Below are 21,809 nucleotides of genomic sequence, written 5' to 3'. Positions count from 1 at the left end.
GAGAGAGGAGCTGCTATAATTATGTAGGAAGGAGGAGAGAGATCGATAGCCAATTTCAGGCCGGCGCTGCTTGTTTTATGAGCTTTTAGTCGGCCGGAAAATGAAGCTACCGAGTGCGTTTTTAATTAAAGACGTCGGAGCTGTTGCTGCGGCTACCTCTCACTCTCGTTAGCTGCCCAAAGTTTATTCGCTTTACACTACAGACTGCTTACTCTTTGTGTGTCTTACTTTAACACACGACGCTTTGTATAATTGTATCGTAATTAGGTACGTATAGGCTGTTCCGTGCTATAGACACGCGTGTATACTATAGCGCTCGATTATAACAAGAAAGCAGAGTAAACGTTCGCCTCGTTCCTTTGCTCGGTTTCATCTACTTTCTCTGTAATGTCAATACTGACAGCAAATACACGTATGATGAAGTATGCACTTTAGAAATAGCGAAGGGGGACTTTGCCTTTGCCCTCATTGAGACACGACGTTTTCTTTTTGAATTACTTCGCGCTCTCTGCACGCGCGTACTTTCGAAAGAGACTCGCAAAAGAAGGACCGGAGTTAATCCCACGTGTATTTTTTTTTCGTCGGATGGTAAATAACTTTTCGGATCACGAAACTTTCCTAGAGTGAGAGAGGAAAAAAAGAGCAGCAACATGCAAGGAGAAAAATCGCTGAGCTTAGCAGCTCCTAATAATCCCTGCCGATTGATATAAACTGATCAGAGTATATAACGCACGCGTACAATCCATCCCTCAGGGCGCTGAGAGAGAGAGAGAGAGAGAGAGAGAGAGAGAGAGAGTGAGAGAGAGAGAATCACCGTCGTTTTTTCTTTTTTTTCTCCGTCGCAGGAGGGCGAGCCACGCAGTAGCAGAGAGTAGGTACAGACCCGACGAATTACGGGCAAATATTTTCTCCCCGGCGCAGGTCAGCGAAATTTTCGTCGGTGCGTGTGTGTGAGTGTAGCCTGCGAGCAGCAGCGCAGTAATTCGATTACCGGACCGGAGGGGGGAGAGTGAGTTCGTTACGCGGCAGAACCTCAAGGTAATTGCGTCTACGGGCAATCGTAGACCTGGCTTATCTAGGTGTACACGCGCTTTTTTCCCTCGGAAAATCTAATTTTGAAATTCGCCGCGATTACATTCAATCCAATCGTCCCTCGCGCAGCTGCTGCTGCTGCTGCTGCGACATAATCGTAAGAAATGGAATTTTTTGCTCTCCTCGAAACAATGTTTCGAGCTGTGCAATTAGAAAGAAAAAATCGCCGTGTGGTAAGCTCATATCCTGAGGTAAGTGGTGCGACTGCAGCGCCACACGAGACCAATCAAAGTCTCGCTCACGACGAATGCAAATCTCGTACGTCGGCTATACCATGCAACGGCGCAGCTCTCACTCTCTCAGCTTGTATGCATGTGTGTGTGTATGTGTGTGTGTGTGTGTGTTTGTATATGGTAAGGAACTGCCGGAAGAACCGTTGCTTATATCGCTATCGGGCGGTCTTATCGAGATAATTGGCCCCGGCCGCGGTGCCTGCTTCCGCCATGATTAATTGTTATCGGATATCTCGCTCACAGAGAGGGCGCGCTCGTACCTCTTGCTTCTAAACAAGTCGCTCTCAGCAAACTATGCGGCTATAGCTCTGCCCATACACGATCTTGGTTACGAGATAGCCAGCGGGTATCAGTCTACTGGACGCTTCTATTTTTTGCTCTAGATTTTTTGAGAAAAAGCATGTGGAGTATCTCGTTGAGCACCGCTAACCGAGTGTTTTTGAGGTTATGGCTGGGGTCTAAACGAGCATCGTCATCGCGGTTTTTGCTCTAGAGTACAGCGTCGCTGCGACAGTTGCAGGCATAAATAACCAACAGTGGAGAGAGAGTTAGTCGGGCTGCAGCAGACACGAAAACTACCGTTCGAGCTGGTACTACTGCCTATTTGTCTTGACAACGAGGAAATGAATTCCGCTGATTTACGGCGAATTACGTGTGTATATCTGAGAAGCTTTCGGCACGACAAAATTAATCGCGTCTACGCATGCAGAAACATTTTCGCGGTGTTATTCATGGCGTGTACAGTTGTACTAAACTAAACAACGAGAAAGTTTATCGCGAAACGCGAGGTTATATACTCGATTCGCAAAGAAGTGAGTTCTTCAAATTCAAAGCTCTGTGTTCGAGGTGCTGCATTTATACCGGCAAGTTTTCCAACTCTCGAGGGTCTTACACAAATTGAATCGGTCCGAAAAACTTCCATTAGAGTCCTGAATGAAGGGAAAATGAATCGAAACTATCTCAAGCTTTCCAATCCAGTGCAGGCGGCCAAGTTCCAACCGCCTAATCACAGTTCTATACAGACCTCGCAAAAATTCTCTCTCTCCGGCCAATCCCAGCTGAAATCCATCAGCCCGTCAATTTCCATTCTAAAAGGGGCCGAAGCTAAACGCCGAGATTAGCATGGAAAAATAAAGCCTCCGCCGCGGCTGACGCTGGAAAAGAGGGAATAAAAGAATAAACGAGGCAAATCTCCATGAATACAAAATCGCCGATCGATCGGTCCTTATAACGCTCCTTTGATACACGCGTCTCTCTCTCTCTCTCTCTCTCCCTTTCCACTGTATATACCCGTTATCGGATGTGTAAGGCGAGAAACGAGGCAACGCCTAATGCACGGAGACTCGGAGAATTAGGTATAGGAGCCGAGATAGAGAGCCAAGTGGAAATTACAGCAGCATCAGCAGCAGAGACGAGCTCCCGATCTCCGCGGGAAACTGATGCAGTTGGCGGCGAGAAACCGTTGCTGCAGAGAGCTGCTCGTCCTCCTCGCTCCCTTTGTTGTCCTCGCCTTCGGAGTACAGAGCGTACGGGTCAGCAACGGCTCTTAGTATTCAATTCGTTTGACGAGCTCGACGCTTTGTGTCTCATTTTTAAGGGAATGTCAATACGTCCGTCCGTCCGTCCGTCCGAACAATCAGCATTTCCAGAGAGAGAGAGAGAGAGAGAGAGAGAGAGAGAGAGAGGAGAGAGAGAGAGAGAGAGAGAGAGAGAGAGAGAGAGAGAGAGAGAGAGAGAGAGAGAGAGAGGAGAGAGAGAGAGAGAGAAGAGAGAGAGAGAGAAGAGAGAGAGAGAGAGAGAGAGAGAGAGAGAGAGAGGAGAGAGAGAGAGAGAGAGAGAGAGAGAGAGAGAGAGAGGAGAGAGAGAGAGAGAGAGAGAGAGAGAGAGAGAGAGAGAGAGAGAGAGAGAGAGAGAGAGAGAGAGAGAGAGAGAGAGAGAGAGAGAGAGAGAGAGAGAGAGAGAGAGAGAGAGAGAGAGAGAGAGAGAGAGAGAGAGAGAGAGAGAGAGAGAGAGAGAGAGAGAGAGAGAGAGAGAGAGAGAGAGAGAGAAGAGAGAGAGAGAGAGAGAGAGAGAGAGAGAGAGAGAGAGAGAGAGAGAGAGAGAGAGAGAGAGAGAGAGAGAGAGAGAGAGAGAGAAGAGAGAGAGAGAGAGAGAGAGAGAGAGAGAGAGAGAGAGAGAGAGAGAGAGAGAGAGAGAGAGAGCGGAAGTGTCTACGACGGAGGAAAGCTTTCCGAAAACGTGTCTCCGAGCTGAAGAAGAAGAATATGACATTTCCAAGTATAATTATTATCGAGGACGCGGCGCATCTGAAAGTACAAAAGGTAGCCGGGAGAGAGAGAACAGCCACTCTTGCAAACGAACCAAATCAATTTCGCTGGGCAAACAATAAGCTCTGTGTACTACGGCCTTTGCGCTCTCGGCGACGTACGGAGCACTCGAGCGTAGCATCCCGAGGAAACACGAATCCTAACCCACTTGGAAGCACAACTGTAACTCGACTGCGCGACTCTCTCTCTCTCTCTCTCTCTCTTGCTAAACGCCCGCATTCTCGTTTTTGCCCAGAGAGAGGGAACAGCCCCTTCGTCTGACGACAGAGAGAGAGAGAGAGAGAGAGAGAGAGAGAGAGAGAGAGAGAGAGAGAGAGAGAGAGAGGAAGTTAGAATCGGAGCTCCGGAAGTTGGCCCGCGAGATCCTGCAAAGACTCGAACTGGGAGTTTTTGATTGTACTTGAATTGCCGCTTCTTCCTCGGCTTTTTCTCTCGCTCCAGAGACAAGTGTGGAGGAGTCGCGAGGAAGGAAATCGTCGCAGGTATAACTACTCGTTTACATGACGATCTTCATTAGGAAGCATGCAGGAAAACGTTAATTGCTCGAACTATATATAGCTGTAATAATTCCACCTTAATAGCAGCGATAGTCGAAGCGCTCGAGAGCCCCGCCGCCGCCGTAGGAAACAATAAAAGTGGAAATCACCAGTTTTATCGCATAAATATCATGTAAGTAGATCATTATACGCTTAGTAACAATAAAAACCGAATGTCCTGTCGTCTGACCATATCCGGCGCTGCTCTACTCGACTCGCCGCGCCGCAGATATCGAGCTCTCCTTCCTTCTCGCCACCAACACCATAGAAGCATGTACAAACACTTCCCCTCCCCCCAACTACAATCACGTATACATATATTTCCGGCAAACGCTGTATACGGCCTATAACGTTCATTGCTCCCGTATGTAAATCCCACGCGAGTGTATAGCACCAGTGGCAGTCAGGAATTTTTCCGGGCCGCACGCGCGTTCAGATTTCGTTTCGAGATTGCTCACAATTTACGCTCGCCCCCCCCCCCTCTCTCTCTCTCTCTCTGCAGCATAACAAGCCTCGACTCGAAAAATCTTTTTTTTCTTTCTCTCTCTCGGCAAAAAGCTTGCCGGAAATTTTCGCGAAGGAAATAAACAGAGGATGGAGTTTGAAGTTGCCATTGGATGCCTTCCAAGAGAGAGAAAGACTCGATCGAGTAGTCGTCGTGCCACATGCGCGCGCGCGCGAAAAATATAAAGACATAAGTCCCAGGAGGCTCGTATAAGCGCAAAAACGACAAGAAAGAAGGAGGAGGAGGTGGAGGAACGTTCTTCGCTCTGTCATAATGATGAAAGGCTCTATTCGAGGGCGCAAGCAATTTTGCATGTACTTGCTCGTCGTCGTCGTCGTCGTCGTCGTTTTTTCTCCGGACAACTTTTTCTAATGTCAGCTCGATTCACGTGGGCTGTCTTTTTCTCTCTCGCTCGCGGGGGAGAAGAGAGGCTGGTTATTAATGTCGCAGAATTTCCAGGACACACACCGCGCGAGTGTATGAGAGCGGAGAGACGTATTTCTTCGAGTGAATAATACAATACCGCCGCTAGATGGCGCACAATAAACCGCAAGAGAATTAACCTGTCGAACAAATAGTCGCATTGGAGTAAAGGCATTCATCAAGGGAAAGAAACTTCCTGCTCGCGGTAAATTCCGCGATCTCCCTCGTGACTTTCCGCGCGATTTCAAAAGCACAAAGACACTGCAGCCCTTTCTAACTCACAAAAAAGCTCCTCAGCGAATGCGGCGCATTTTAAAAACAAGATGAAAAGTCCGCTATGCTCCGAGGAAGAGAGAGGGAGAAAGCCGCGGCTATAGAGAAACTAGCGGACAAAGCGAAGTGGCGGCGGATACAAGGAGCGAGAGAAGGAAACTTGTAGAACAGAAGGAACGAACGCGCGAGAGCGCGGATCGAATTGGGTCGCTCTGCGCGCCCTCTCTAAGAACTAGGCCAGTCGCAGTAGTCTCTCTCTCTCTCTCTCACCAACTGTGCGCTGCTCGCGCGACGAGAAAACCAATGATGCATCGGTCGCTTTAAAGATTCAGCGAGACCCGAGGCGCGCAGGAAGGAGTTTTCAGACGTATGTATACAGCCCCTTTGCCTCTGGAGCTCTCTACGTTTAGCCGCGAAGTTTTTGAAGTTATTAGCGCTCGCTGGCTCGGGATTTTCGGTAAATAGGCCGTCGAAGGGTTGTTGATCTTGTGTGCTTTGAACACAAGCTGCATTGGTTACTTTATGGAATGGGAATGGGATGGCTGTGTATGTGTATACTTGTGGTTATTCAGGTTCGAGAGGGGGGAGGAGAGGACTGAGAAGGAAAAATGCGAGCGACGTGGGCGTATCCTGCGATGCCGTTCGTGAATCGCTTTTGCGTAATTTATAGTGATTGGTTTTGAGTGAGCTGGTTCATGGTTACTTTTGCTCTTGAATCCGAAGTAACTGAAGCACTGAGGAAGAGGAAACGTTGTTTGAAAGTCGTCTATATTTAATCCTGCACGATGAATTCAATTCATAATAATGTAGTTGCAACAAAATTATTCGAGAATTTTTCGCATTCAACTCGAACAGTATTCGCATTCTCCACAATTTTTAATAAAAATAAAGTAAAATATGCGAGCTCTGCATTATTTCGATTTTGTTATAACATCGTTCAGATGTACCAAATATATGAAAAAATATCCACATTTTATCGTACATGCTAAATTCGAAAATTCTCATTCTTTTCATAATATAATACGATAAAAACAACATTATTTTGTTCATCGAGGTACAGAATAGGTTCTATGTCAAATATACGGTTTATATCGACAGGCGATTTCCAATACACACTTTGGAAATGTATTTAAAGACGCACATTTTCTGGTCATCCAAATCCCCGCGACTAAAGCAGCCATTCCCCCTCTAACGGCTCTAACGCATAACATTATGTGGAAACGATCGATGAAGGAGATGATGTATGGAGAGATAAGCCTACAGCGTTAGAAGGACGACGTGACTACTAGGACAGACGTAATGTGTTTATCAGAGCGCGAGAGAAGGAAAAATAGACGGAGAGAGAGGAAATCCGCAGGGAAGGTCACCGAGAGCACCGGTGCGCAGCAGCTGGATTTTGCTTTGCAATTAGCGGTGCGTTATTCATCCGGCTATTTGTATAAATAAACGAGCCGCGCGAGCGCGAATGCGCAGCCTTTGTAAATATGCAACCACTCGAAAACGGCCTCTGCGTTTCTGTCGGAAAACTATAGCACAGAGCAGTTCGTTGCAACTGCATTGTGGAATCAACGTTGCTTGTCTCAGTATTTGAAAGAGCTCATCATTTACGCTTACTCTGTGTGCGCTTAGAAGTGGCGCGTTTTTCTTAGACAAGCGGCCTTGGCTTATTCGCGAGTTCCAATTTTATCGATGAGGAATAAAAAAACGATTCAAAGGCCACGTACGCGAATTTTCTAAAAATCGCGACGTGCTGCTGGAACCTCGATGAAAAGGTCCCTCTACTCCAGAACGAAGAAGCATTTGCCCTCATTGCGCCGAGAAAACAAAGACTGTCGACTCCACTTTAAAACTAAAATTCCTCTTCCTCTCCGAAAATGCATGTGTCTATATATATATATATATATATATATATATATATATATATATAGAGGCGTAGCGTACAGCGAACGCTCGAGAGTTCCGAAAAAAAGAGCCCAGTCGATTGGTCGGTTCATTTTCTAGATCTAGGTGCTGCACCGCACAGAGTGTACAGAGCGCACTGATTGATGGGCGAACTGTTGCCCCGGAGGGGTACGCACGGGCTAAAAAATCGACAAGCTCTACTTCGAGCGTTGAATTTGCCAAAGTGGAAATTCATTTCTTCAATTCGAGCGAATATATATATACAATCGTTTTTCATTCATTATCGTCCCCCATTCATGGCGGAGTACTAGCATCGGGTAACTTCACGTACCTGTATGGGGCCGGGAGTGGGGGATCTCTAGGCACCGGATTTCTCGTAAGCAAAAGCATCATACATTCGGTTAAAAGTTTCAAATCCGTCAATGATAGGCTCTCGTACATCATTATCGAAGGTGAATGGTATAGATATGTATTCATTAATGTACACTGTCCTACGGAGGACAAAGAAGAAGAAGCTAAGGATCTCTATTACGAAACTTTAGAGCAGGTAATCGACCAGTTCGCGTCTTACGACACAAGAATACTATTAGGCGATTTCAATGCTAAAATAGGCAGGGAGGAAATGTTTAGACCTACTATAGGTAAGGAAAGCCTGCACGAAGCCAGCAATGATAACGGTATTAGGGTCATAAATTTCGCGGCGGCAAAAGATCTTATAATCAAAACTACGTGTTTTAAGCACAAGAACATACACAAGGCAACGTGGACATCGCCGGACACGGCCACACAGAACCAAATTGATCATTTCCTCATTGAAAAAAGACGTCATACTAATGTTCTTGATGTAAGGGCTTACAGAGGGGCAGATAGCGACTCCGACCACTTCCTAGTAGTAGCCAAATTAAGAGCTAGACTAGTAGCGAATCAAAATAGTAAGCGAGCAAACAAGGTAGAAAGCTTCGATATTGAGAAACTACGAGATAGAACAGAGCGAATTAGGTACCAGATAGAAATTAATAACAGGTTTCAGGCACTTGAAGAAGCAAACACATCGCCGGAGGGGAATGACGAACCGAATAGCTTATGGGGGGACATCGAAAAAACGGTAAAAGAGGCCGCGAACAAAGTACTGGGTAAAAAGAAAAAGCCAAAGAGCAAACCATGGTTTGACGAAGAGTGCGAACTCTGGTTTGAAAGGCGCAAAAAGGCTAAATTAGATAGCTTACAAAATAGAAGCGATAGGACCGTAGAAGAGTATTCTAACGTAAGGAAACAGACGAGCGCGATCTACAGAAATAAGAAGCGGGAATATCAAAAGAATCTTATTAGGAGAATAGAAACTAACAGTAAGGAAAATAACCCCCGCGAAATGTACAGAGGGATTAACGCCATCAGAAAGGGTTTTATGAGTAGAGCGCAATTGATGAAGGACGAAAACGGGGACCTCGTAACAAATGACAACGAATTACTGTCGCTGTGGAAAAATTATTTCGATAAATTATTAAACGTGCACGAAAATAGCGAAGAATTAGGGGACGAAATTCACACTGCTGAACCCCACGTGGAGGAACCGAGCTACCAAGAAGTAGAGGCCGCGATTAAAAAACTAAAAAACAATAAAGCCGCGGGAAATGACTCTATACCAGCTGAGTTACTCAAATATGGGGGCGTCGAGCTCACTTTCAAAATCTATAAACTAGTATGTGCCATCTGGAAAAATGAAACAATACCCGAAAATTGGAAGGAATCTATCATTATACCGATTTTTAAAAAGGGGGATAAGACAGACTGCAATAACTATAGGGGTATTTCACTTTTAGCAACGTGCTACAAAGTTCTGTCAAACGTAATACAAGCTAGACTCACTCCATTCGCGGAAGATATAGTAGGAGATTATCAGTGCGGATTTCGGCGCAACAGATCGACGAGCGATCAAATGTTTACCATAAGACAGTTGTTAGAGAAAAAGTGGGAATTTCGCGAAACCATACACCAACTATTTATAGATTTTAAAAAAGCGTACGACTCTATTAAGCGAAGCAAAATGTATCAAATTCTAGTACTTCTCGGTGTACTGAAAAAACTCGTGAGATTAATTCAAATATGTCTGAACGGAAGAACGGGAAAGGTCCGAGTAGGCGGTAATGTATCAGAACCCTTCATGATACGCGATGGTTTAAAACAAGGGGATGGGCTCTCTACGGTGCTGTTCAACTTAACGTTAGAGTATGCCGTTAGAAAAATGCAGGTTAGCCAGCTGGGCGCAACGCTTAATGGAACAACGCAGATACTAGGCTACGCAGATGATTTGGATATACTGGGGGATTGTAGGGAAACGGTAGCAAGAAACGCGGAAATCCTCATAAAAGCGGTGGAGTATACAGGGTTAGAAGTGAGTGAATCAAAAACAAAGTACATGATTGTGGATAAGCTAAGCATCTGCAGAGGGGAGGAAGATCTCAGAGTTGGGAATTTTACTTTTGAAAAGGTTAGCGAATTCAGGTATCTGGGTACGACCATAAATGATAGAAACGAGATTAATGTCGAAATAAATAAGAGACTCCATTCGGGTAATGCTTGCTTCTACGCCGTGAGTAATTTACTTAAGTCGAGGCTGTTGTCTAAAAACGTTAAAATAAGAATATACAGGACAATAATACTGCCGGTGGTTCTGTACGGGTGCGAAACGTGGGCTCTCACTAAGCAGGCGGACAACCGTTTTAGGGTATTTGAAAATAAAGTCTTGCGAAAAATATACGGGCCGCAGAAAGATGAGGAAACAGGGGAATGGAGGAGACTACACAATGATGAGTTACACAATCTGTACGCGTCACCAAATATTAACAGAATAATAAAATCGCGCAGATTGGGATGGGCAGGGCACGTAGCGAGAATGGGAGACGACCGTACGGCAGCGCGTGTCATGAAGGGCAGGCCGATGGTAACGCGACCTCTAGGTAGACCTAGACGTAGATGGGAGGACAACGTAAAAGCGGATCTAGTAGAAATAGGACGGGTGGGTGTCGATCGGAGAGGTGCATCTTGGGTGGGGTTGACACAAGATAGGGCAGCGTGGAAGGCTTGCGTAGATGAGGCGATAAACTTTCGAGTTCCAAATGCCATGTAAAAAAAAAATCGTCCCCCATTCATCGAGTTATCATAGAACGGACGCTGTTGATAATCGGAACGAGCCTAACCGCGATCCGGCAGACTTTCGTTATAAGCCAAAATTATTCATACACCAACCTGTTCTGTTGTTCGTCGACGCTGGCAGAGGCGAGGCTAGCTACTATTCGCGGCTGCTGCTGCAGCTGCTGCTCGCCCCGTCGCGTAGCTGCAGCTCACCGCTCCGGGGCGCCGCTGCTGCTCTCGTCCCTGCAACCGCCTCCGCTTTTCCCGTCCACAGTATGTTGCTGCTGTTGCTGCTGCTTTTGGTGATGGTGGTGGTGGTGGTGGTGATGCTGCTGCTGCTGCTCGATGCCCGACGTCCGTTGCCTCTGCATTCCAAGTCCGTGCCCTGCGCGAATTTTTAAAGCCGTTAGAATATATTTTGTACACATGCAAATTCGTCGAGCACGTTTCTCTCTTTCCACGCGCCATTTCCTTTGACACATTTTTACTCTTCCGCCGAAAAAAGGGGTACGCACACCCGACACCGTGCGTTGGGCCGCGAAAAAAAGTAACGGCAGGGAACATGTAAATCCGAATCCGCGACAAAACCCAGAAGATAACACACAGGCGTGTGCGCTGTGCTGTAACTCTTTTTACGCTTTCGACGCAAAAAAAAATACAAGCCAAGGTTTCGCATATCACGCACGTATAGAAACGAGAGGAGAGAGAAAAAAACAGCGCCACCTACATCTCGTACGTACATAATAATGCCGTAATACGATATACAGCGTTCAAGGTTAAATCGCGCAAACTGTCGCCCCTAATAAATTGCCATCGTCGTCGGAAAGAGCTTAGTCCCACGCGCGCGACCCTTTTTATTCTCGCCCCCGCCTCCAAGCGCGAATTTGCATCCGAACGTTGAAATACACTGCGGCTCGATCTTGATGCACCCGATTGCTCGTTAAAATGCAAAGCGCGTTTGCCGAGCATCGCGTTCTCTTTCTCTCGATCTTATCGAGTGTATTACACTCGCACGGTACGAGGGTGGAAGGTGAAAAAAAATTTATTTTCCAAACTCGCTTGCTCGCCTATCTGAAACGCTGCAGTAGTAGTAGCAGCAGCAACGCCCTCTAGATTCCGTGTCTGCGGTTTTCGAGCCAGCGGAGGACACGTAGCATGCAGGAGGGAGAGGAAAAAGCTCCACGCGTAGATTTATATCCGACACGTAAACGCGCGGCAAATATACGAATATACGTGTAACTGTGTATGTATACATATATAGTTCAGCGGCATATACATACAGTGTAAACAGTAGTCACGCACGCCTTGGTTCTCTCGCGTGCGCGCGAGTTACGTGGCGCTCTGTGTGTAAGTGTACGTTCGCGAATCGGGGCCACGGGTAAGTGGCCGTTTAGTCGCGGTGGGCAGAACCGACTCACTCTCCCTCTCTCTCTCTCTCTCTCCCTTTGCATGTCCGTGTGTTTGTCGATGAAAGACTATCCTGCAGTTCGTTTTACGCCAGAAAGGATACTCGCCGATGGGCTAATACGAGAGGAAATTGAAAAGAATATCAGGCTTTTGGGTGGAAGGGGTTCCGCCACTGGATGGCGCTCACGGCAGATGGTATAACGAGCGATAGTCGTGCGGGAAATCCCGCGAGTTTTCCACTCTCCTCGCGATATGCGCTCGCGAGACCCTCTTTAGCATAGATAGCAAGCAGCAACTTTTTGTCAGCGTGAAGCGCGACCTAACCTCCGCATATCTCTCTCGCAGAAGAGACTCGGAGAGGAAAATTGAGATGAGAGTACTGTAAGGATAATTTGTGCAAGTGTACAGTTATTATGTGTATATCTCTCTCACAGAAGAGACTCGGAGAGGAAAATTGAGATGGAGTACTGTAAGGATAATTTGTGCAAGTATACAGTTATTATGTGTACGATACAGCAAACACTCGATTTCGCTGAGCCGGAACGAGTCTAATCGCTTCTTATATTCAGCCTCTCGCGCACACACTCGCTTATCTCCCTGTTTATAGCCGAACCATGAAAGTACGTATAACACACTCTTGCACGGTGCGGAGAAGAGCTCTCGGGGATTTTCGAGGAAAGGGTTGATCTAGCCTCAAAAAGTCCTCCTTTAGCTACCTCGAATTACGAGCCTCCGAATTATCTGGACCACCGCCGGCGCGGAGAGAAAGGAGAGAGGCCAGCGAGGGATTTAATTTTACTCGCAATGACGAAGCGGATCAGATACACACACACACATGGGGGCGGCTATATATTATCCTCGAGATTCACGTGGATTATATTGTCTCTGTAGCACATTCTTCATTATTCTCTCTCTAGCCTGCACAGGCATGACTGTCCAGGAATTAGACTCATCATATTTATGGCTTCGCGAGAGTGCAGATTAAGAATCCACGCGCGACGATGATGAATTTCAGTTTTGCTACTCTGACGCTTTCCTCGAATTTCGAGGCTGGAAAAATTCTAGTACAGCAGAAAGAGCGCTGTCGATTGACCGGTTATAGAAAAGAAATAGAGTCACAGAGAAGTAGATACCCGTGGAATGCGGGGGCGCACCTCCCGACAAAAGGAGAAAGAGGAGGAAAGAAGAAGGACGAGGAGGTAAAACCGTTGCGCGCAAGCGAGCACATCGATGAAAAGTCAATTACCGGTCGCAGAGCAGAACTGTCAGGCGGCGCAAGAAAATATGAGGAATTTTATTTTGGCGTCGCAATGACAGGCAAGTATAGACTCTTCGTGTTATTAAATTTCGCCTTCGATTCGCTGGCGCCGCGACTTCCATGTACACCGTTGCTGCAGTTCTCTCTCTCCTCCCCTGATACACCCCCGACTCTTCCAAGGGCTCTGCTGTGTGTAAGTATATATAGAGATGAGTCTTATACACTACACTCACCTTTCTTTTTGTCCTGAAAGTCTGCCCATCAACGATTCCCCCCCCCCCCCCGCCTTCTCTCTCGCTGCAAAATCGAATTACCCCCTTTGCCGGCTTACCCTACCGCTGCTACTGCTGCCGCCTCAAGGACGTCAATATATATTTTCCACTCGGAGATACAGAAGCTTGCTCTCTCTCTCTCTCTCTCTCTCTCTCTCTCTCTCTCTCTCTCTCTCTCTCTCTCTCTCTCTCTCTCTCGAATCACGATATTGAATGACGTCAGTGTGTTCTCACGGGTAGAGAACAATCGCATTCGATATTTCCGAAACTGGGCGAGCCAGTTTTCCTTCCCACATCTGTATGTGCGTGTGTGCATTAAGGAAACGATCGAAAATTTAATAAATAATAGACGGGCAGTTTCCGGAGAGGATAACATTCTTCATCCTGCAGGCGGTTATCGCGGACTATCGGAGCGATCAATTCCGCTTAAAAACAATACGATTCAATACGTCTTATTGCGAGAGGGCTGAAACATCCTCCCGCGCGCAAAAGTCTTTCGCGGCGGCGACGGTAGTCATAGCTCAAAACTAATGGCTGCAAAGTTCCTCCTCGGCCGCGGAATTTTCTCTCTCTCCGCGAGGGTCGTAAATAACGGGACATAATTGCCCGGACCCTCCCCAACTTTTTAGAGCGGAAGGCACTTTTTTAATTGATCGTATACTCGGGGATGAGAGAGCGAGAGAGAGAATCCAACTTTGGCGATAACTTCGCGGTAGCGCGTTAATGAGCGCCGAGTCAAAACAATAAAAGCTGCACGGCATAAGATCGCACTCTATACCGCAGCAAGCGCGGCGGGAAATTCGAAAAGAAGAGAAAAAAGAAGAAATTCGGCTGCTGCAGCAGACGACAGTAGTAGAGGCCGTATCGGGAATCGGTTTATAGGTTATGTACCCCGCTGCCGTATTCCACTGCTCGCCTTAGGATACGAGCTTTATACCAGATATACGTCTGTCTGAGTATCCGTACGTGTGTGTGGGGGTGGGGACATTGTGCTCGATTCTAGTTCCGCGATGCGAGATGAAAATTGTACCGGATCAGACCACCGCTGCGCGCGCGAGCTCGCTACAAGCGGATTTGGATTTTTACCATCTCGTGGAAATTACTTTTCGACCTTTCTTTATCCCCTCGCTCGAAGCGCGTGTGTATAGCTATATGCACCGATATAGCCCGGGTCTTTTCTCGCTCTTTATTCGGCCACGTCTAATTCGCAGGGGGCAATCGTACGATTACATTAGGAGGGGAAAAAATACATCTCGCTAGGTTATATCTCGCGCGCTAAAACTAGGAACAGAGAAAAAGAGAGGAAGAGAGACGCTGCGGGCAGCCTTATAAAATCCTCGCGTCGGATAAAGAGTTGGAAAGTGGGTCGTGAGCGGGAGAATTTCGCCTCATTTCCTCGAAGACAGCCGGCCGCTCCAGCTTTGGGCGAGTGAAAAAGCGCGCGCGCGAGCGCTGCAGAACTTGTTCGCGCGTGTCTAACTGAGGATGAGTTCTCGCTTTCTCCCTCTGACAAAAGGTCTGTATGCAACGCTGTTTTTCGGACTTTTCTAGCGTGTGTGCGCAAAGTGGCGATTATCAAAGTCGTTGTCGGACTGGCTTGAAGCGAGAATCGAACCGAGGAACCGAGGATCGCGAGTTCGATTCCCGGTTGCACGGTTGTGCTTTTAATTTTACCCTAATACGCGAAAAACCAGGCGTCGACGGAATATCAGCGCGGAGGAGATCAATAGCCTCATCGCTCGCACTTATTACGGCTCGATCCGAGAACTTTTCGCGGCTGGCTGAAGAAGAATTCGAGGAGTTAGCGTCTTCCGCATCCGGAGCAATTACGAAGTTATCGCTGGATCCCCGCACGGCTACCCAACTATCCCGAGGCGCCGCAGCTCAAATTAAATATTGAACGAAAAGCGAACGAGCGAGAGAGAGAGAGAGAGAAGGCACAAATAAGTCGCTAAAAAGTATATATATTGCACCTCGGGAACTCACAGCGCGCGTTCGATACTCGGAATAGTTTGCCAACAAGGCTTCCGGTCACCGCCCGACGAGAGAATTCTTCGCTGTAAAAACACGCGGCATCGCGAATCTCTTGTCAAAATAGTTTTTCCGACGAAGAAAGCGCGCGAGGGTATCTATGACGATTCGTCGAATCCCGGTCCGAAGCTTCCAAAAATAAACGCAGAGCCATCCGGGGGTGGGGTGAGAAAGAGGCTATCCCGGCCGATCCTGTTCCAGAGAGTTATCGAAAAAACGTTTTCCGTGAAAGGGTCGCGCCGAAAGGACGGTTAGGCACGCACTCGCCAAATAAGAACGACTCTGGCGGGCTTATGCATGCGCCCGAAGCAATTTACCCTATACACTCGGCTGAATTTATTATTTTTATTTTCCTCCGCGCACGGATAAGCGAGTCTCTCTCGATTCTATTTCACTCTGTATATAGATGCGTGCAAGGTATACATACACGTTTATCTCTCCTTTACGTATTCGTACGCGTATATGATACTCAGCGAGAAGGCAATCAGTGCGAGCATTACTTTCCATTTATTTCGATCGAGACTCTAATAATACGCTATACCCAGTTGCGTAGGATAATTTGAATCGATGATTTCAATCAGCGTCGGCGTGAAATTCGCGTGCAGGAAATATCGCCCTCTTTTTCACTCTCCCTCTCTCGCTGTATATGTGAACGAGAGCGCAAAAATAAGAAGGCACGCGCCGAGGGCAATCCAGGATAAAAAGAGTCGCTCAGCATTCAGTGCCGGCGAACTGATTGATCTAGCGTCGGCTCCGCCTTAATGAAAGCTTTCGCCTTAAAAAATGGCCCGTCGTCGATAAATTCGGCTCCGGTGTAAGGAATTTTCCCTTCTGATTTTCGTGAGAGAGAGAGAGAGAGAGAGAGAGAGAGAGAGAGAGAGAGAGAGAGAAAGAGAGAGTGAAAGAGAAAAGTCTCTGGGATCGGAACGCCGGAAAGAGACGACGAGCGAGTGGATTTACTATTGTGCCTTCCAGTCGCGCGCGCGAGCAAAGTGCTGCCGATGTCTTTCCGGGAAATCGAGATATCGGGGATGGAGCCGCTGGTGTCGGCCGTAGCGGCTCCGACTTTGCTCCAGTTTTCCGAATTATTTAAAAGGCTACGAAGTACTCTCTCTGCCAGCCGTGTATGTATATATACAGCACCCCCTCTGTCTCTCATTCTCTGTCCGGAAATTGGCTAGAAATTATCGAGCTTGGTTATGAGAGGGGAAGACGGAGAAATGACCGAGGTTAATGGGCAAACGTAAACAAAGGCTCTCGATCATTCGCGTCGGGGTTGGAAGCAATTTTTATGCGATCGAACAGTCGCGGAGAAGAGGAATCGAAAAACTTTTACCTCTCTCTCTCTCTCTCTCTCTCTCTCTCAATCTGAAAGTAATACTATTTTTCCTCGGGAAAAAATTACGTTTCCTCCCGCGCAAAGCCCGGGCACATTTGTCGCGGGGAAACGTCTGGCGTAAAGCGTGGAATTTCAAAAAATTCAGTATATATCCGTCTTTTACATCCGCGCGACCTCGCGCGTAAATTGCAGCGCGATCATCTTTTCACGAGGTGGCCTTAAAACGAGCGGCGCGCGCTGGCCCCTTAAAGCGTAAAAAGAAACGGTTCAATGATAAAAAAAAAGGAAACCCGTAGATAACCCCTCGATATAAACTCGCACCCGCGCGACTTTATTAGCCCGTTCGCGCGCGCGCCGCGGCTTCACGCTACGGAGAGAAAACCGGAGAGAGAGATGAAGGAAGAGAAGCGCGAGATGTTAATTATCGGATGTAGGGGCGTAATGAGAGCCCTTTACACACGCCCTTTGTCATCGTCGCTGCTGCTGCTGCTACGGGTAGTGATGGTGGTAAAAAAAATTATACGAGGCGATAGCGAAGGCCACAGCCCTTTACGAGCAGGCTCTCCGACCAGTAAACGGCTAAATGAATTTCTTCCGATCGTGAAAATCGTAGAGGCGAACTTAACACCTCAGCCGCCTAACCTAACCTCACTTTGCTTTTACGTCAGGCCGTTGAAGCTTTGCACTGGAAATTAGCGACTATATAGGGGAAGGATCTTTCTTCCATCGGTCACTCGGTGTGGGTATAGCCAAACAAACGACCTTCGATTTTTGCTAGCGGCAGCAATGGGGGACTCTAATTCAATTTGTCATCGAGCCAAGTCCCGAGGATTTGCAATTTCACACGTCTTTAGATCCCAATCAGAGCCAACTGTCCCAGTCGCGTTCAGCTTCGCATAGCACCAGCAGCTCTGGACTTGACAGAGTCGTCGTAGTTCCAATTTCACGGCCGAATCGCAGCTTGCCTCGATTTCGTCCCGTTAAAAACACTGCGAAGTGCGAGATGACAACGACGACGGAGGAGGGAAACTGACGCTAGGGGGCGCTTTCTCTCCTCTCGCAGCAGCACTTCTATCGTCCAAATTGATATTCATCAGAGTCGGAAAGGTAATAACGCGCTTCGGGAGAGTGATGCATCGCACGCTGCTGCTGCTGCTGCCTCTCTTCCCCATGCATCATCGTCGTGAATAATTCAAAGCGGAAATGTTCAAGACGCGCGCGCTCGCGCGAGCGGAGTAAGCAGAAAGAATCGCGCGCGAGCGGCATTAAAACTATTACTCCCCTGACGTTTCGCCAATATCGCTTGATTGACGCCGCGAGTTTTGTATCGATCATGCTTTTCAGCTGCTCGTACACACACGGCTAAAGGATTCGCTGTATGCTCTCTCTATACGTGTGATACCTGTCAAGAACGCACAGAACAAACAGCGCCAAGGATTTCAACGTTGATTTCTCGATACGCTTGTCACGGACAGTGGCTCTCTCGCGCTATTTTTATATTACAGTCCATCTCAGTTCCTCTAAGTATACAAACCGGAGTTTCCGAACACGCGAATCGAGAGCGCGCATGTGTGGGGCTGTTATAGGTTATGTGTATACGTGCAATTGGAAGTCGCGCTGGTATACGAACTAGTTTACAACACTCGAACACTAACGGAGAGTATGGGTATAGGTGTATAGACCTCCATATCCCAGCGAAACAACAACTAGTGGGGGACCAAGAAATCAGATGAGATCTCGTGCATATAGAGATGTAGAGGGCGGTAGTGCACGGCGGTGTCGGAGGACAATTTGCATGGCCGCGGCCTGCAGTCGACCAATTATTATGCAGATGCCCCGGGATTCCGGTCGGCCGTTTTGTTCTCTCTCTCTCTCACACTCTCCTTTGACTTTCTCACTCTCTCTCTCTCTCTCTCTTTCTCTTGCTAGCGCGCGTCCCACATTCCCCTTGTTTGCCCTTTATTTTCATGACCCTTTTTCAAAGAGCGACGAGTTCGCGCGCGTTTTGCATTTCGTTAGTTTTTCTCCTACTGATGCCTTTGGCGAACGTAGTAATTCATTGTTTTTCGGGGTGGATAAAAACGTTCCGCGCAGACGTATTACTCGCGACCAGCGATTTCGAGAGCTTTTTATCTATTTTCGATATTGCTATACATGACGAATGTTTCATTAGCAAGCAAAAATAATGGGGATAGAATTTTCGGATTCAAAGGAAAAGTTGTCATAAGCGCGAAGCGAGTGATAGTCGAGAAAGAGAGAGGAGGAGGACCAGGGTACGAAAAAGTTTCTTCTGGGAATTAAATTTCAAATTTTCGTCCGCGTGTACTTTGCGCACTCGCTCGCTCGCGCGCTGTGACAGAGTTTCAGTTATGTTCGACCGCCGAAACGTGAATAATTTAAAAGTTATTAAACGAAAGTTCGAATGTGGGTTGCTGACGAGGCTGCTTCAGAGCGCGAATGAGGGAGATGGATATATAAAGGAATTATTAAACCGAAAGTTAATTTAAACGGATTCGCCCTGCTCCGCGCGTTTTCTCATTCTCGTCGGGCTGGATCTGCGAGCGCGGGGCGAAAAAAGTGTGTCTCTTGTACGAGCTGAAGAGATTATGGCGAGGAATAAAAAAGACATATAATATATGTGCGCGAGGATTTTTCCCGATTAATTAGCAGGGGTTCAATTAGCTCGAACGTGGAAATTGAATCATTATCTCTGTACCTCAAAGGGCTTAATTTTGCCGAGCTAGTTATATACCTCCCCTATCTCATTTCACGTGTTGCATAATTCCATCGATTGAAAGAACTGTCACACACTAGATTTCGATAATTTTTTTAATAATAAAACGGAAGAATCCATCGGAAAAAGTCGCGCGTTCTCTCGCGATAGAAAAGGCCAAATCTCTTTGAAGTCTGTTACCGGTCTTCCCGGCAACAGTATACCTCGAAAAAATAATTAGATAGCAGCGAGAAAACAAAAAGCGTCAGCTTTCCATCATACCGGAATATATAGAGCAGCACAGTACAGTCGACTAAAGGGCAGCAGCAGCCGAGTCTCGGGCCGGCGGCGTCAGTACAGTGCGTGCGTGCGAGCTCCGCGAGTATTGATTCGCTGCCGCCTCCCGACGCGCATCCCCGAAATGCAGAATCACGTATACATCTATACGGGCGGGAACAAATACACACATACAAAGAGAGAACGAGTAAGAGGGAGATGAAAACACGGATATTGGTTTTAGAAAACGGCTATAGGAACAAGGGCTCTCTCGCGCGCGCGAGCAATCGAGCTCTGGCTCGTATAAATTTTCAAGTTTTCTGCGAGTGCTTTGTACACATGAATTTTCGACTCTCGCCGCGCGCTGATGCTGCGCTCGCGTGTAGCTCGCGCGGATGCGATGTGGAGAGAGAGTTTCTCGCTGCTGCCGTTGCTTTTGTACGGGCGTGAGAGGAAATACGCGGTTTCTTTTTTCCCCGTTGCGCGCGGCGATGAGATTTAATGAGAGGCGCGCGCTGTGGTTTAATTCGCTTTGATGTACCGTTTTAATCACGCGCCATCTAGCAGCGTATCCATTATACGTACTGCAGAGCAAAAGCAGCCTCGACTATAACGCATCTCGCGGGTGATTTTTGCGCGTCAGAAGAGAAAAACGCGAGTTGTTCTCTCGGCTTTGCTCTCTCCCACCCCCGGCCGACCATCTAATCTCGTGTCGGAGAGATGAGGAGATGAAAAATTTCCCGAGAAGGTGTAACGACGGCAGCGTCCTAGTTTTGTCTTCTCTCGCGCGTTTTTGAAAATATATTATAACAAAAGGACGCGCGACACACGCTGCGGAGAGAGAGAGAGAGAGAGATGCTGCTAGTTCTTAAAGGGTTAAAGCTCGGGAGGAACTATTTGAACGATCCATCACGCGCTCTAACGATCCGATAAATTTCCCTCAGCAGCACACTCCCTCTCAATTAGGAGGGCCAATTAACAGGACGATGGAGGTAAAGAAAGCAGCGGTACACGGGAGCTTTTGAATGGAGAAAAATTATATTATTCGAGTTTCCATGCGCGTCTTAGTCACTTATTTTTCTATCTTCGGAATTAAAATTAAACGATCTCTCGCGTTATTTTGGAAGATTCGAAAACCGTACATTTCAAAATAGGTTAATTTCGTCTAATTTCCCGGGAAATGAGAGAAGGAGGGCTGAAAGCACAGTTACAAATTCACTAACGAACCCTCGAGTATAACGCGGATCACACGCGAGCCCACTCAGCCATGTGCCGTTCGTTCAATTAGCGATGAAGTACATAATTCACCCCTTAACACATCCTGCGCATATACCCTTGTTGATAGACGACTGAAAAAATAAAGTACAGCCTTATGCATATAAATACCCGAGAGAGAAACGATCGTTGCATCGCGTGTATACCGCAAGCGAGAGGTAGAAGAAGAAGAAGCCACTTTCCGCGCGTTGACGCAACAGCATTTATTCACGTTGCGGCGCGGCCTTTTGCGTCACACGATGCATCTCTCTCTCTCTCTCTCTCTCTCTGCGCTCGTGTAAAGACGAGTTTAGCAGGCGAGAAATCCCTCTTTCTCCCTTGGCTGCTTTTTTCGGAAGGCTAAAAAGCTCTCCGGTATACGTCAAGTGCTCTCTCTAGTCGAAGTTTTTCGGGCGGATGGAAAGCTTTATGTGATTTGCTTTTTAACCAGAAAGTCATGCTTGCATACACCCTGTAATTAAATAGCTCGCGCGTGCGCGGCAGCTTTCGGGATCGACGATTCGAGCGCGAAAAATAGAGAAAATGAAACGTGTGCCACTGTATGGAAAACGATTATTCATGAAACGCGCGAAGGAGAGAGAATATTTCCTCTCGAAAAAACACTGAGGGAGAAGTATGCAGAAGTCGAAAATAGAGTATTAAAAAATAGAGAGAGAGAGAGAGAGAGAGAGAGAGAGAGAGAGGGAAAAGTCACATTTGATCTTGTGAGCGCGCACTTACGTATATGCCTATACGAGTATCGCAATCACTCAGCCCTTAAACACACGCGAGAAGAGAGAGAAGAGGAGGTGTGCGTGTATATATGAAAGAGAGCG

The 21,809-nt window shown here is 47.3% G+C and overlaps 1 protein-coding gene across 4 annotated transcripts in view; it reads right to left on the bottom strand.

Moving 5' to 3' along the window:
* Positions 1-21,809, bottom strand: part of LOC100121978 (inactive rhomboid protein 1) — a 97,971-nt gene that overhangs the window by 68,931 nt on the left and 7,231 nt on the right. For all 4 annotated transcript variants that reach the window (XM_031921907.2, XM_031921909.2, XM_031921910.2 and 1 more), the window contains one exon: positions 10,538-10,808. The gene's annotated coding sequence lies outside the window, so the exon portion shown is untranslated. The remainder of the gene's footprint in view (positions 1-10,537; positions 10,809-21,809) is intronic.

Source organism: Nasonia vitripennis, chromosome 1, assembly GCF_009193385.2.
Source record: "Nasonia vitripennis strain AsymCx chromosome 1, Nvit_psr_1.1, whole genome shotgun sequence".
Classification (NCBI taxonomy): domain Eukaryota; kingdom Metazoa; phylum Arthropoda; class Insecta; order Hymenoptera; family Pteromalidae; genus Nasonia; species Nasonia vitripennis.
This window is presented reverse-complemented; position numbering and strand designations above follow the sequence as displayed.